The sequence below is a fragment of the Diuraphis noxia genome, unplaced genomic scaffold (assembly GCF_037042655.1).
Source record: "Diuraphis noxia isolate RWA-SAM2 unplaced genomic scaffold, SU_Dnox_SAM2 contig0001, whole genome shotgun sequence".
Taxonomy (NCBI): Eukaryota; Metazoa; Arthropoda; class Insecta; order Hemiptera; family Aphididae; genus Diuraphis; species Diuraphis noxia.
Window position 1 is genome coordinate 65,304,362 of NW_028301711.1, and position 17,409 is coordinate 65,321,770.

General features: G+C 28.5%; 1 long non-coding RNA gene, 1 other non-coding gene and 1 pseudogene across 2 annotated transcripts; all 3 read right to left on the reverse strand.

Annotated features, from left to right (window-relative positions):
- Positions 1-4,719: 4,719 nt before the first annotated feature.
- On the reverse strand, positions 4,720-6,571 carry LOC107172058 (uncharacterized; annotated as a pseudogene).
- Positions 6,572-15,091: 8,520 nt separating this feature from the next.
- Positions 15,092-15,175, reverse strand: TRNAL-UAA (transfer RNA leucine (anticodon UAA)). Its single transcript has one exon. It is a non-coding gene; the product is annotated as a tRNA-Leu (tRNA).
- A 1,093-nt stretch (positions 15,176-16,268) lies between these two features.
- Positions 16,269-16,991, reverse strand: LOC149061312 (uncharacterized). The gene is made up of 3 exons (XR_016189295.1): positions 16,886-16,991; positions 16,682-16,699; positions 16,269-16,568 (listed from the first exon to the last, which is right to left on the reverse strand). It is a non-coding gene; the product is annotated as an uncharacterized LOC149061312 (long non-coding RNA).
- Between the last annotated feature and the right edge of the window lie 418 nt (positions 16,992-17,409).

Here is a 17,409-nt window from a genome sequence, read left to right on the forward strand (position 1 = left end):
TTCAATCAATATTCAATACCAGAAAAATAAAAAGTAAATACCTACTGACAATCAAGATAAATTTCACTACATTGTATGAGTAATAAAATGTAAATTAAAAAAAAAAGTAGATATCTATAGTATTAGTTATTAAATAAGACTACTATACAGATTATTTAATTTGATATTGATTGGCGCCAAAACAAATAACTTAATCGGAATGTTTGCATTTCAGTTATATTATAGTCTCCACATCTTACAAATAATAGGGTTTGATAAAAAATAACATTATTAATGATTTCAAGGATAATAATGCGAACGTTTATCAATTAAGTAAACATAATAATATTATTAAATTATATAGACGAATATAGATATAATGTAGGTATTATCATTAGTCTCCGGTTACCTTCAAATTTAAAAATAAAAACGTGGTTGGCTGTGATATACCTACATAACAATACAAACGGAAATTCTTATATTGTTGTATTGATAACGATTCCATTTCGTAGTCATTTAATTGTGAAAAAATAAAACCTATTTAGTATTTAGTCAATCATCATCTAAGTAACGCGCGTATTCGCATCAGATTTTACGTATTTGTGTTAATCGTAGTTAAAATTACTGCAATATAATGACGAGTGAAAAAAACAAACGTATTGTAGTTATTAATAATTATAAATTTGATTTTGATAAAATGTTACCTAATGGTGTTGAAAGTTATATGTGTACTGCAAACAGAGAATGTCATGCTTTTGCTAAATGTTTCAATAATAGTCGTTATATTTTAAGTTCAAACCTGAAACACAATCATAGTCCAGATCCAGTGCAAATAATGAACAGTCGGAATGTGAGTAATTCATTACAAAAACATAAAACTATTGAAGATATCTATAAAGGTTCTGATTCGTTATTACTTTACTATTTAAAAAATTCAATCGACAGTACCAAATCGATCATAAAATATACTGATACTGATGTAGTTTATATTAATACCAATATGTATGATTCGCGATATTCTGTAATTCCGAAATTGCCGCACAACAGATATGAAGTGCATACAGCATTAGAGTCTTTGGATATAAAAACAAATGAAAATGATAAATTTTTGTTATTAAACGATCAAGAAAAAGAAATAATAATATTTTGTACGGAAAGTAATTTGAAATTTCTTAGCGAGTCAGATACATTATACACGGATGGTACATTACGATATGGTAGGGATATTTTTTATATATTATTTACGGTTTATGTTTTAAAGAACAACAATCGCATTCCGGTGTTGTTTTCACTGTTACCGAACAAGCATCAACGCTCATACGAAGAAGTATTTCAAACAATTCAAAATTACTGTGCGATTTTCAACAACGAATTCAACGTAAAAACCATGTACGTAGACTTTGAAAAAAACGTACACAACGCAGTGCATCAAATCTGGCCACGGACCGAAGTTAAGATTTGCAGAGTTTGTCTAGGACAAGCCTGGTACAGAATGATCCATCAACACGGGCTCTCTACAGAATACGTCCAGTACACGCCAATTGGTAATTATCTAATAACATTGTTCGGGTTGCCATTTCTGGATGCACAATCGGTGGGTGATTGTTTTGCGACCGAACTCGCCGAGATACAACCATCTGATGACAAACTTGTACGTTTTTTGGACTGTCTGGTAGAAAATTACATTGAAGACGATTCGTGTTTCCCCCCCGAAATTTGGGCAGGTCAAAGTTCTAGCTTACATCACATGGCTGATACATGTGAATCTTTTCATAACCAGTTTAGTGCAAAATTCTATGAGTCACATCCAAATATTTTTAAATTTATCGAAGTATTGAAGACCGTACAAACGGAAACAGATACTTGGATCAGAAGTTGCGATACAATCGAACCGAATAAAAATACAGTTGATTCAAAAAACCATTTTATCAATTACCAAATTTTAGATCTACAGTGTGGTTTAGTCTCTCGTCTTCAATTTTTGTCGATTCTTGGTAATGAATATAAGCCAAGTCCAATGTCTCAGTTGTAAATAGGTAGTGCTAATATTATCTTATGACCTCTTCCAATATTTGTGTAATCAGTAATCATGATAACATAAGTACATAATATGTCACAGATATAATAATACAACAATTATAAATAAATACCTTGTACCTACCTACCTAATCTAAATATTTATGCATTTATTATAAACGCAACAATAATATTTTTTGATATGAATGCTAAAAGACCGAATATTGTTATTGATAAATATTGCACTGACCTGTGATTGAAAACCAATTTTATACTACTAACTAATAAATAAGTTATGTTTAGTTCTTCTTCTATAATACGTTGACCGGTTAAATTTTATTCAAATAAAAACTGAGTAAAAATTTGTAATAGGTACCTAAGTTTATTTTAAGCTTGTACTTATAATACGAATCAAAACATTTTTTAAATTATTTTGTATCAATTCAATTACATTTAAAGTTTTTATACTAAATAATGTCGATTTATGTAACTCGAAGGTTATTTTGTCAGACCGGAATAAAGTCAATTAAAAAAGATTTATTTTTTTTTAATATTTATACGCATTATCTATGTTCTCACCACTAAGAATACTTAATACTTAAATAACCAACATTTTTTTCAAATTAGGTACTGAATAAGTATTTTGAGCTATTTTTGTACTTTTCAAGTAATATACATATTATATTCATAGAATGAATTTTTTTGTTAAGTTATAATACATCTCATAATATATTTTTTTATAAAAAAATTGAAAATATGTGTAATTATTTGTTTTTTTTTTTTAATTATTGTACCTTATTTATTATTATTTTATTTTATATTTACGAACGTTTTAAAGTGATATCTATTATATAAAAATGATGTAATATATTTACCTAGTATGTATATTTAGGTACCTTATAAATTTATAAATTATAATAAATAATAATATTATAAAAATTAATAAAAATATTGTTCCAGTTTAAGAATTGTATTCAAATATTACTAACAAGCACTTATATAGTTATATTTGATTATCAGAAGATTTTTAATTGGATATTTTTCAATATATTAAAGTTTTACATTTTTTAATTATATATAGGTAATAGGTATTAATACAATATACATAATACTTTGGAACAAGTCATTGATTATAAACGAATATATTTATTCTTCATTTTAAATATATTTTTACACATAATATACATACCTAATAATATAATTTAATGAATATATTAGATCTTAAAATGTTGTGTTTTTTAATTTTAATTTGTGTGTCGTGTGTGTGTGTACACGGTATGTTGTCGAAATAATGCTTAAATTTTCAACTTCAGTAGCATTTCCGGTTGGAAAGTGAATCTAGTTGAAGCGTTGGAGGAGGTCAAAATTTTAAATTCCCAGTTGTTTTAAAAAGCAATGGTAAAAACAAACAAAAAATATCGCTGTACTGTACCTACAGTAGGTTACAAGTGGGTTATTATAATGGATGGTATTAAATTTAAATTAAATGATATAATTTGACTGTACACGAAAAACGATTTTGAGCGGAGATGGCTTGTCAGAATAGGTCACAGTGGTTCTCAAGTTTTTTTAGTTCACGGCACACTATATTTTCACATGTTTTTGTGGCACACTCAACATAAATGTAATGAAATAAAGTAGGTACTGTTTTCCCCTTATTTTACCAGCATAATTACAAATATTAGGCATTTCTTGTGGCACACCGGTTGAGAACCATAAGTCTAGAATATTGTATACTATTAAATTAATTAAATTGTTAATATTTAAAAAAAAAAATGTAGGTACCTAGTATAAAACAGCTACCTATAAAATAAATCCGTAGAAACATGATTTTTTCACCAAAATAAAAGTTTTTCTAGATAACTGCGTTCTAGATTATTGAATTTTTTTCATGTCGATTAAATTTTTGTATTTTTAAAAAAAATACATAAATGATAAAATTTAGCTGTCATACGTTTTAAAATTTTTCTTCAAAAATTAAATCCTACAAATGTTTAATTTATAATTTTTCAGTGTACTTTTTAATATAACTTTTTTTTGATAGGGTATAAAATCAACATGTGAAAGTCGGTTTCGAGTAGATAGTTCGCCGCAAATTCAAATCAGAATTGAAAACATCCAATAGGATCAAATGCCATGCCTTAAGAGGAAGCTACACACATATTTGCTGTCTCCGTCTAACAAGTGCATGACATACCGAATTTACGCTTAGCAGATCATGTTTAGCTCCGATAATTTAAAAAATATAGTAAATTGACCTATTATGAAATTTAATGAGGAGAACATTATCTGTGTTTGTGTGTGAATTTTTTACGATAGTTCAATTTTTTAGCAAGTTATGCATGTCTAAAACGCGTTAATTAAAAATGCTCATAACCCACTTAATAACTAATTTACCTATCGTAAAAATCCACTTACAAAAACAGATAATGTCCTTACCATTAAGTTTCGTAATAGGCCAATTTACTCTAATTTTTAAATTATCGGAACTAAGCGTGATCTGCTAAGTGTAAATTCGCTATGGCGCGCATTTGTAAGACGAAGACAACAAATGTGTATGTAGATAAAGCCTACAACATTCCCTAAATCCGTTTCACCAAATACTCGACACTCAACGAGAAAAATACGTAATATTTTATAAAATTTAGTAGTTAAATTATATATTGCTACAGTGCTCGATTCCAGAGTAAAATTCAACATTTAAAAAAATCTGTCGATCTAGGACTACCTACGGTCACGTCATTGACCCATGGACGCACTTTCACGATTCTGCGCCCGGGCAGCGTTTTGTCGAGCCCTAGCCTCTGCCAACTTATTGGTTGCCGGTCTACGAATGCGACAGCTTGCTGTTCTAGGTTTCGGTTTCTTACAGATCACGGGTGATGATGGTGGGGGTGGTGGTGGCAGTGATGATGACCGTGGTCGAATGTAGCACTGTTCTGGTTCCTCCGTTTCTGAGGATGACTGTTCGAGCTGCGGTTCAATCTCAACGGCTACGTTGAAAAGTTTGTACCGGAAATTTTGTATCTCACGCATGATGTTCCGCTCAAGTAGCGGATCGATCACATGCTCTATTTCTGGAGCATTGGCCCAATACTTACACAGCTCAATCATGATGTGGTCTAGGAGTTCGGCGCTGACATCACACCGGGCCAGATTTAATGCTGCAAACGAGCCTCTCATTTTGCGTCGCATTTCAACCCAGTCTGGATCCTCGTCTGGATCGGCCAGTGCTATCTCAGCAGCTTCTACTTCCATCCGTTTCCTTTCCGCGGCATTCGGTTTCTCGACATAGGTGACTTGTACGTCCACTCGTTTTAAGTCGATCCGATCGTTGGCTTCGTTTAGGGCCCCATGAATTTCCATTACCTACGAAAACAATATGCTTGCACAGTCAGTAAAATGTTTGTTGATCTATTATTTATTTTCAACAAAATACTGTTTACTAATGATAACATTAAATCATAAAAATCTAACTATATAAATGTGAAGTGAAAATTTTTGTACGGGGTATATTTTTGAACTATTTATTTTTAATTGATGTAATTGGTATAAATATTTGGCACAAATAGGTTTAAAGTTTTAGTTAAATCGTGCTTTTTATAAGAGTTCAGAATTTTATTTCAGTAGTGTATTTTATGATGTGAGTTGTTTTTTAAATTGATAATGCATTAAATTGAAGAGTGTGTCAAGAAACTACTAGATAGTATACTGCTGAAACTACTAGATAGTTTAATATTTACATCTACATATAAATTAAATTACAATGTGCATTTTATTAATCCCTATTATAATTAATCATCTAACTGGTTTTTTTTTTATGTACCAAGTTTCTGACGTTTCTTTTGAACTTTATAAAATCTATTTGTTCGAGTAGGTACTTGTTACGAATATCACCACTTTCAAGCGTTACAGTGCCATATTTTTCTCCATTTTAAGTCTAGTGCAGTGGAGTGGAGAAGAAAGGGCACATTGTATTTTGTTTACACAATGTACCCGTTTTTAACGAGGCATTTGGATAATTTCGTGATTTTTATTATTTTTATCTTAAGCAAATTTGAGTTATTCAGTTTTATGAATTTTATTTATTTTGTTATTAAATCGACTTCAGGAAGGGTAAAGAATTTATTTTTCAGCGTTCATGTCGTATTACCTTGGCAGCGTCCACTCGATCGTCTATGTACATCAGGTCGGTGTCGCACTGTTCGGCGTGGTCCGCATCGTGTTGGTCTCGGTACCTAAGCACTTCAGCCCACACGGCCAGCCGAATCTCCTCGTCGCCGGCCAGCCACTCATCCCTGTGCCACCAATAGTCAGCCGCATGATTGCACCGGTAGTACAGCTGACACCACTCGTTGACCGCGGTAGGAAACCACGTCTCGTCGTAGTACCGGCCCAGCGTCCGGAACAGGCCTTCGCTTGTACACTTTGTCCACTTCCACTCGACTGAATCTTCGAATCGAGTGGCATGGGAGGGCGGAATACCATTTTCGTCCGGTTTCTGAGGACAACGCTTCTTTTTCAAAGGCATTAGGAATGTGTCTGTGCCATTTTCGTTGCAATCATTTCCGTTCATAGTGATATTATACCTTTATTGTTATCGAACTAGTGGCGTCCTGTTTGTGCTTTCGTTCGATGATTTTGCGTCCTATAATCGACAATTTTATGTAGTTAGTTTTCGTTAATTTGTCCTCTCGTTAATTTTGTGTGTTTGTTGTTTCACCGCCCTGAGCGTCGCAGCAGGACTGTTTAACTTCACAATACGTGCGGTAGGTAGGTAGTACCTACCCAAATAAACATTTCACGCATAGCGACAGTGGCTGGTTCTGGCTAGATATATTATTAGTTACAATATGATTGTAAACAAATAATAATCTAATATATCTTAGTTAAAACCGACCAGGGCTATCAATTACCACAATGCTAATAACTCTGAAATTATATGGTATTTATATGGCCGTTATATCGTTAATATAATTTATAATTACCGATTGATGTTACCGTACATTATAATTTTTTTGATTAATTCATTAATTGTGGTAGTTTAAAAAATGTTAAGACAATAAAAGTGAATTTTAGAAATGTTTATATATTTTCTATTTGCTATTTGAATATATAATTTAGTATATTTTGAATTTTTATGAGTATTTTTTAAATATAATTAGGTACTCATAAAGTTAATTTTATATTAAATAATAGAATATGGATTGTTTCTAGGATGAACTGGCTGGCAAATATTCCAGCATTCAATAAACAGTCCAAAACGGTTAAAAATTATAATCCAACCTTTTTAAGTCTGATCGGAGTAATGAATATTAATTTTAGTATATTTGTATCGACCTTTTGGTTTTGGTGTTCTTATTTGGTTAAGGGATAACACAAAACATGCTTTGAGGTGCACAGTTTTATAATATTGTTTTGAATAAATTTCAAGGGTTGGAGAAAAGCTAAGAGTAACATGTGGCACAAAAAATGTAAATAATTTTTTTTCCATGACTAAGCATTTTAAATATTACAATATTTAATGTTATATTATATTTTAGATTAGTTATTTTAGTTATATTTAATTTATTTTCTATAATGATTTATTGATAGGTATTCTTCAACTTGTCCGTTATCTATACTAATATGGTGAAGTATAACAATTTACTCTTAATACGTATTGACACGTTATTATCGTCACAAACGAATATTGCGTATAAATAGCTATAATAATTAGCTTAATAATTACTATAATGCCGTGAGTTGACTAAATAATAATAAAAAATAAATACTATAATAGGTAAATATAGGTATTTATACATTCAATATTCAAACTTTTTTTACAGATTTTGACATTACCAAAATATGACGTAATCTTGTATTATTTTATACTTGCCTTAGTTATTAGTTATTAATAAATAAAATCACATAATTTTATGATTTTTCAACTGACTAAAAACACTAAGTAAATATCCAATATACTTATAATGGTAGGTCACGTGGTCCGGTATGTCACATACCAAACGAATACCATTTAAACAGTGTCAATATAATTTTACATCTAGTCTTGACTATTATAGTAAATTTAGATCAATACAGCATAACGTATAGGTCAGAGGTATTCAAACTTTTTCAGCAAGCGGCTCCTTTGGGTGTTCACAATATTTTTACAACTCCCAAATTATTACAAAAAAATTGAAACACACGGATATAATATGGGAAATATGTTATTTGAGTGATAATAACTGTGACTTTAGTACTAGAAATAGGACTTCAAATGGTTGAATCATAAGGTGTGTCGTTTTCATTTCCATAATGATTGCAAATAATATTTATAATAATTATACAAGACCTAGGTCTGGATGGTCTAGGAATTAGGATGTTGGTTTTTGGTGCTTTGATTCGGCCCTCTTTGCAAACTCTTGCGACGCGCCTGGGAGTCACGACACACAGTTTGAATATACCTCTGACCTATACTATAAAATATTGACTGTTTGTCAGTGGCTTAACTATGGGGTAGCGAGGAGTAGCGGTCGTGACCCCAAACATTTTTATGGGGTCGCAAGAGTATCATTTTGCTACCCCAAAACTATTTATATAATGTAATAAAAAAATCCGCATCAGTGTGTATTTAGTCCAAGGCTGGGCAAGTTAATGATTTTTTTTAACTCAGTTAAATATTTTTTGTTCAATTAAATCAAAAGTTAAGTTAACAAATTTTGTTAACTTAACTTAACTTCAATTAATAATTTAAGTTGATAAAAAAAAATTAATTGAAAAGGTTTTAAAATAAGTGAAAATCACAAATGTATAATATACCACTATTTATAGGTATTGTAATAAAATGGCCACAATTCATGATAATTGGAAATCATAAAAATTATAAAATAAAATATTAAGAGGACGGTCATACGTTGTCCGTCTTACACACGTACGACCTAGCAAATTATCGTTTTCAATAGGGTATTGTCTGTTTTGATATTAAAGTGAATCCATCTATTATCAAACTTTTAGGTAGCAACATGATCTGTGTTCTCTCGTTGGTTTTTTTACGATATTTTAATTTTTAAGTGAGTTATAAACATTTTAAAATATTCATAATTTACATACCCATAACTCACTTAAAAATTAAAATATCGTAAAAAACCAACGAGAGAACACAAAAAATGTTGCTACCTAAAAGTTTGTTAATAGGTGGATTCACTCTTCACTCTAATATCAAAACTGACAATATCCTATTGAAACTAGCGAACGAACATTTCCCATGTCGTACGTGTGTAAGACGGAGACAACACATGCGGGTGCGACATCCTCTTAATAAATACCTATTAAGTAATAATAATAATAATTAAGGAGTACCTAACAAGTCTGGTATTATAATTTATTTTTTGTTCCTGATATAGGGGGGGGGGAGTTAAACACTAAATGTTTGTCCTACATATTTGTTTTTACTTCGGCGCTACTGGTTATATACAGATTATCACAATTAAAAAATGATGCTCTTAGTATATATTTAATAATAACAGATATGTTATGTTGTATCACTTGTATAGTCTATACGAGACGTACGCACAATGCTTACGACCGTGTTAACAAGATTGGTTATATATTTCATTATCGTGCCTATACCAGATGGTAGACCCATTTATCATTTATCATAATTTAATGGTTATTAACCACCATTACTAAAGTAATAATTGTTTTCATAGGACATAGTACGTACTATCGAGTAACACTTTAATACCTATGTCTATGTCTGTTGTTAATTATCATCATTTTTAAAATACCTACATGCTTAATTTAATTACATCCATTCATTCATTTTGATGTTCAAATAATTATTTTTAAATTGCACTTCTTATTACCATGCATTTATATAACTATTATCTTGTTTGATTAAATGTTCAATATTTATATTACAAAGAATTAAGGTATGCTAAGTACTATAATAGCTTATGATTCCTAATTGAAATTTCAAGAAGGTATACTTAAGAGGACGCTACACACGCGTACTACATACCAAATTTTCGTTCGCTAGATTCAATAGTGTGCTGTTAGTTTTGATATTAGAGTGAATTGACCCATTATCAAACTTTTAGGTAGGAACATTATCTGTGTTCTCATTTTGGGTATTTACGATATTTTAATTTTTAAATGAGTTATAAGAATGTTAAGTGTGAATATTTGAAAATTCGCATAACTCATTTAAAAATTTAAATATCGTCAAAAACCAATATGAGAACACAGATAATGTTTCTACCACAAAGTTTGATAATGGGTCAATTCACTCACATATCAAAACTAACAGTACAATATTAAATCTAGCGAATGAAAATTTGCTATGTAGTACGCGTGTAAGACGGAGACATGCAGGTGAACGTCCCTTAAGATTTCCGAGAAAATTTGTGCTCGTATATTTTATTAACTTAAATTTATTATTTATACTGTAACGATTCTGAAGGAAAACGGTGTTTCAGTCTAAATAATAATTAATATTACGATGTTTGTTTCGTGATATGTTATATGGTATTGCTATATTCAAGTAATTTATTTTACTAGGTATTAATTTTATGGTAAGCTGATTATTTTTGTCTCCAAAACATTGCATTTATTACCTATATTAATGATTATTTTTATAATTTTTTACTGTTATTAACTTTTGAGTCAATACTATTCTGTTACGTTTTATGGAAATGTGTGAATAGATTCATGGTATACATAGGTAATAACTTAAAATTAATCTAAATGTTTTGAAAATATAATTGAGTTTAATATATTTATATAATACATAATAAAGGGTGAATACACCCGCTTCATTGTATAGTGAGTATGTGACGGATAATATTGTGATTCTTGTGATCTTGCAAAATTGTCTTGTATTTTCAATAAATGCTTGTATTATACACATTTCTGCTGCTGCGAATCCCTATATTCGGTTAAATTAGAAACCAGTGAATCACTATATAATCTAAAAATATATTTTGTTCTAAAATTTACTATTTTATTAGTAGTGTTTAGAAAGAACGTTATCGTATCACGATTTTTTTTTCAAATTGAACGCAAATATGAAAAACGTTTATATTCTAAAGAATTTGAATGATTTTTAAGATTCTCAATTTATTTACCACTTAATAAATATATTTTTAGATTACCTATATAAATAGTCTTTAAAATTATCAATATTAAATAATATGTATTGGTTTCACTGCAGTTTCTATAGTTATTTCGGACAATACGATGTTACCGATATAATAATAATATATTGCATTGTTGCCTACTGGCTCTTATATATATTACCCCCTAGGTCGATGAGGTAGAGAGTTAAAACGAAACAAATTCAGGAATGTGCTTTGTCTGTAAGATTAATATACTGCTGGAAAAGAGAATCTGTATAATAGCAGGTTTTGTCATTTTATAAATCTTATTTTCTATGGTGCGGTCGTCAATAAGTTATCTCTCAATTGAATAAGTAATATAAATAAATATAAATGTATACATAGCTACGTGTATAAGAATAAAATATAGTGTATGCATTGTGCGTACATTATAAAAGATGCTCCATTGTCTGTAATTCTTTTATCCCCTCACTCGACCTTATTAAACACGTATTAAAACTGGAAATAATATAATGTATAGGAACCAAATTACATATATGAAATGAACTAGAAATTGCCAAAATATTATGAAAATAATATTTATAATAATTATTATATATTATATACTCATGCAAAAAATGACATTTCAAATGAGAAAAAATACATTAACAATTTATAATAGGTAAATTTAACTCAAGTAAAATATTATACAAGTACATTGAAAAACATGGAAATTTCCAAATCAGAAGAGTATTTCAAACCTTCATACTTACTTTTATTGTTAGAAAAATTAAATTTTCAAATACAATATAACCCAATACCAAAACTGCAAAAGCATAATGATGACACATCCTGGGTTGATTAATTGGTGTGTCAAAATTAAACCGGATAGTGTTGCCATGATCTAAAATTAACCAAATCACGGATACTGGAAACAGTGATCCATCATGAGTCAAGGTAGTAACGGTGTAGTTAGTGGCGTTAGATACATGCTGTAAATTTAAAATCACCAGAGCTACAGGTGAAAGAGGGGTATCCGAGTGGTACAAGCAACCCTATTTAAAAAAATGTACATGCCTACAGCTGTGCTGGTGGTCCTTCTCAGACGATTGTTATCTGGTATATGTACCCATATCGAACCCCAGTCAATACGATTACAACTCGTATTGTAATGGGACAAGTTACGATTCTGTATAATAAAAAAAAAAAAGCGGAGACAGTTGAATATATTATTTTTAAGGTGTTGTACGGTTAGATTAGTGGATGCCTGTTACCTGTACCCATATATTTAAGACTGGTATTTTTGAAATGTAACTGCCACTACGTTTAAAAAAACTATATTATAATATTGCTCCTACCTACGCAAACTAAACAAGTTAAAATCCATTAAAAACACACACGCCTACATAATATGTAAACTCTATAAAGCTGTCAACGAATTGTAAGTATAAGCAGTAAGCATATTGGGAATCGGTGAATTGGACATTGACAATATGGAAAGATATGTGTGCTACATAATATTTAAATTAAAATCTGTTTATAAATAAAATTATAATTTTTAATTTTTAATTTAACAAATAATTGAAATAATTTCAACTGCAGTTTTATAAGCATTGTTTTTTAGATTCTGAGCGGAGCGATGAATGTATTGATTTTACCATGATGTGTGTTTTTTTTTTTTTGTGTCTGTCATCACGTTTTGGGGCAGTAAAAATGGTTCGATTTTTGACTTCAGTACCTCGTTCGACCAGAAAGTGAATCTAGTTGGTACTTTGGGGGGTCAAAAGTAAAAAATTCTTAATACTTTTCTAAATAATTGAGAAAAACAACTTAAAAATTAAGGGAAAAACGGGAAATTTTACGCACACTCATTTTTCGACAAAATCGATTTTGGTTTTTGATGTAACTTTAAAAGAAATGACCATAGATACATGAAATTTTTACCTAATGTTTATATAAGTATATTCTATCCACCATGCAATTTTCAAAAAATTTCGACTTAAGTTGAACTATTCATAGGCATTTCAAATTTTCGATCATTATTAGTTTTTTTAAATTAATATCGATAAAAATTTATTTGTTAGGCAGAAAAGCTTGAAAATTTAATAAAAGGCTCTTAACATATTGTTACAATAGCTGTTGAAAAATAAAAGAAATTCATAGTCACAATTTTTTTTTATAAGCATTCAAAGTTTGAATTTTGACAAAATACGTAAAAATCACGAAAATTCACAAATTATTTTAAGCTAGAAAATCATAAAAAAATTTCTTTTTAAATCTAAGATTTAAAAATTTAATACAAGATTCCTTACAAGTTTTTCAATCTTTATCACAAATAAAAATTCCACTGGAAATTCAAATCAAATTTTTATGAGCATTTGAAATTTAAATTTTTACAACATTGGATTTTCACTTTTAGCGATTTCCTTATTTTGGTGTAACTCTAAAACAAATTACCGCAGATACTTGAAATTTTGACTGAATGTTTATATAGGCGTTTTATATATTTGATAAAATTTTCAAAATATTTAGATTTGTTCTGAGCTGTTTACTGACATTTTAATTTTTCAACTTTTTTAGTTTTTTTTTCTATAAATATCGATAAAAATTTATTTGTTCGGTAGAAAAGCTTGAAAATTTAATACAAAGCTTCTAACACACTGTAACAATAGAATTTAAAAAACATGAAAAATTCGTAGGCACGATTTTTTTTTATAAGCATTTAAAGTTCAAATTTTGACTAAATACGTAAAAATTACGGCAATGTTCAAATTATCTTAGATAGAAATTCATAAAAGTTTTTCTTTTTAATTCTAAGATTTGAAAATTTAATACAAGGCGCCTAACATATTTTTACAATAGAACTTGAAAAATAAAAGAAATACATAGTCACAATTTTTTTTTATAAGCATTCAAAGTTTGAATTTTCACAACATATTATGTAAAAATCACGAAAATTCGTAAATTATTTTATGCTAGAAATTCATAAAAAATTTTCATTTTATATCTAAGATTTGAAAATTTAATACAAGGCTCATTATATATTTTTACAATAGCAATTGAAAAATAAAAGAAGTATATAGTCACAATTTTTTTTTAAAAGCATTTGAAGTTCAAATTTTGACTAAATACGTAAAAATTACGGCAATGTTCAAATTATATTAGATAGAAATTCATAAAAGTTTTCCTTTTTAATTCTAAGATTTGAAAATTTAATACAAGGCTCCTAACATATTTTTACAATAGCAGTTGCAAAATAAAAGGAATACATAGTCACAATTTTTTTTTTAAGCATTCAAAGTTTGAGTATTGACAACATATTATGTAAAAATCACGAAAATATAGAAATTATTTTAAGCTAGAAATTCATAAAAAATTTTCTTTTTAAATCTAAGATTTTAAAATTTTTAATAATCTATAATATATCCTAGACAGATAAACCGTCTTCGCTCAGAATCGTTTTTTGTATACAATGATATAATATCATTGGATTCAAATTTAATTCCATCCATTACAGTAACCCACTTGTAACCTACTGTACAGCAGAGCGACATCCACGACTTATCCGCCTTTTTAGTGTTTATATGTTTAAATTATTTGATTACTTGACAATAATAAGTTACCAAAATAAATAATTACTCTTAATTAAATTTTTAAGAATACGTAAATAATATTAATTTCGCTTAAAAATGTATTTAAACGTAATATTATATGATTCAGTGATTGAATATCCAAGTTCATTCCCCAGTAATTAATTTATACCTGTCAGCTTAAAATTATATTATTAATATATGTATACATCCTCTTTTAATAAAATAAAATGCAATTAATATACTTTAATATATTTAACTAACCGTATTTTCAAATCGCTGAAACGCGTAGTCTTTATACTATGCAATATTGTAAACTTATTCGATTGGATTTATTTCATTCAAACATTTTTTTTAAATAGCAACTTTTTACTTTAAAATATATAATTTATATTAATAAAAGACGAAACAGCACAGTAAAAAAATGTTTGTCAGGTGTGGGGTTCGAACCCACGCTCCCGTTTGGGAACCAGAGCTTAAATCTGGCGCCTTAGACCGCTCGGCCAACCTGACTGATGTATGTGTTGTTAAAATCTTATGCATTTAAGAATTAATATTTTATTTTCATTTATACATTATTTTTATTTAAAAATAAATAATAATAGTTTTTATGATTTTTAGCAGAGGTTCCTCATCCATATCCTCGAACAAATAATTTATTTTTATATCATTATTTGTGACTGTGGTTATAATTACTTTGATTTAATTTTAATTTTATTTGTTTGCATTTCTCTACTTGGATAATGGATAATCATGTAGGTACATTACATTTTAATGACCCAATGATATAATATCATTGGATTCAAATTTAATTCCATCCATTACAGTAACCCACTTGTGACCTACTGTACAGCAGAGCGACATACACGATTTACCCGCTTTTTTAGTATTTGAGTTATTAACATATTTAAGATGATAACAAAACACAAAAAACCTGGAGTTCGTCGATTGCGTCCCGGACGTAGGTAAACGATTTTTTTCCTACCTTCCTACCTTATCTGTGTTCCGATTGCGTCCCATCAGGGGTGGATAGGTAGTATTTTTGTTACAGGGAAATTTTTTAAGGGGGCCCAAACTGAAAAAAATTTGCTCGCTTCGCTCGCAATACGCATATTTTATACTAGTTTTAAATGACCACTTTATTTACAAAATATAAAATGTTCTTATAAAAAATATTCAAAACATATAAAAATTACTATAGTTAATCATTTACAATTTTATTATATATTATTTTCAATACAATAATAATTTTGTTAACAATTTGCTTTTACAAGCCACTTCATCAATAATCTCATCAGAGTCAATTCCGACCAACAATTCCTTTTCTATAGACATGAGCATAAAATTTTCTAATAAATCTTGTGACAAGGTGCTTCTTAAATATGTTTTTATATATTTTAGTTTTGAAAAACTACGTTCACAGCTTACTTGAGTAACTGACAGAGTAAGTAGTAATTTGTAGCAATTGTAGAGACCAGGATAAGCATTGGTGTACAAATTATACTTCACTAAAAAATTAAAAATGCAATTTTCAAGGAGCAAAAAAAAAAATTTAGAAATATTTTATGCTATATAAATACACATTACAGGCTGCAGTTTGTAATGTCCTAGTTCATGAACCAAATAAAATATTAATATTAATGAGACGAGTTATTGTAGACTGGGTATTCAGAGGGAAAAATGATATCAAAGTATACAATCTGATATTGAAAAATTTTGCAAATTTAGAAAATTAAAAAAGAAAATGAGAAGAAGAAAAAATTATACTAAATTAACATTTACATATTAAATATTATTTTGTAAAACAATCAAAGTTAATAATAATTACCTAATCTAACAATTGGAACTTCTAAATTAATATGTTCCATTAAATGTTCACTATTAGAATTGGAAACTTCAGGTTTATCTATAAAATCAATAAAAATTTTTAATGTTATAAAAAAATAACACTAAAATACTAAATTAACATTTACATATTAATTAATATAATTTTGTAAAACAATCAAAGTTAATAATTACCTAATTTTAAAATTGGACCTTCTAAATTTATATGTTCCATAGAATGTTCACCATTAGAATTGGAAACTTCAGGTTTATCTGTAAAATCAATAACAATTTTGAATGTTATAAAAAAATAATACTAAATTAACATTTACATATTATTAAATATTATTTTGTAAAACAATCAAAGTTAATAATAATTACCTAATCTAACAATTGGACCTTCTAAATTAATTTGTTTCACAGAATGTTCTCTATTGGAATTGGAAACTTTAGTTTCATCTATACAATTAATAGTAAAGCATATAGTATATATAGACTTTATCATTATAATAACAAAAAAATAATTGTATGTTTATAGTACATATTGTATAGGTAGGTAGTTTTAAAAATGTTTATAATTTTTAAAATAATTTTATATTATAGTAGTGCACTAGTGCATGATGTACTTTAAGTCCAAAATAACTTAAGAAATAAAAAATAACTCATAAATACATAAGCATACAATTTAGCTTTCAGTCTGTAAGTAATTACCTAATTGAAGAAAATAAGTAGATAATTGTTGATAATAATCGAAAATATTTAAATTAATTATTAAATGACAGTTGGCTAAAATTGTGAGTTGTGTAAAACAGATTGTGGGGACACAAGGTAGTGATCCGGTCTATGATGTGTTCATATAATAATTGTTCACCCAAATTTAGAGATCTAGCTCACCATTTGATAGCTATATACATAAGGGGTAT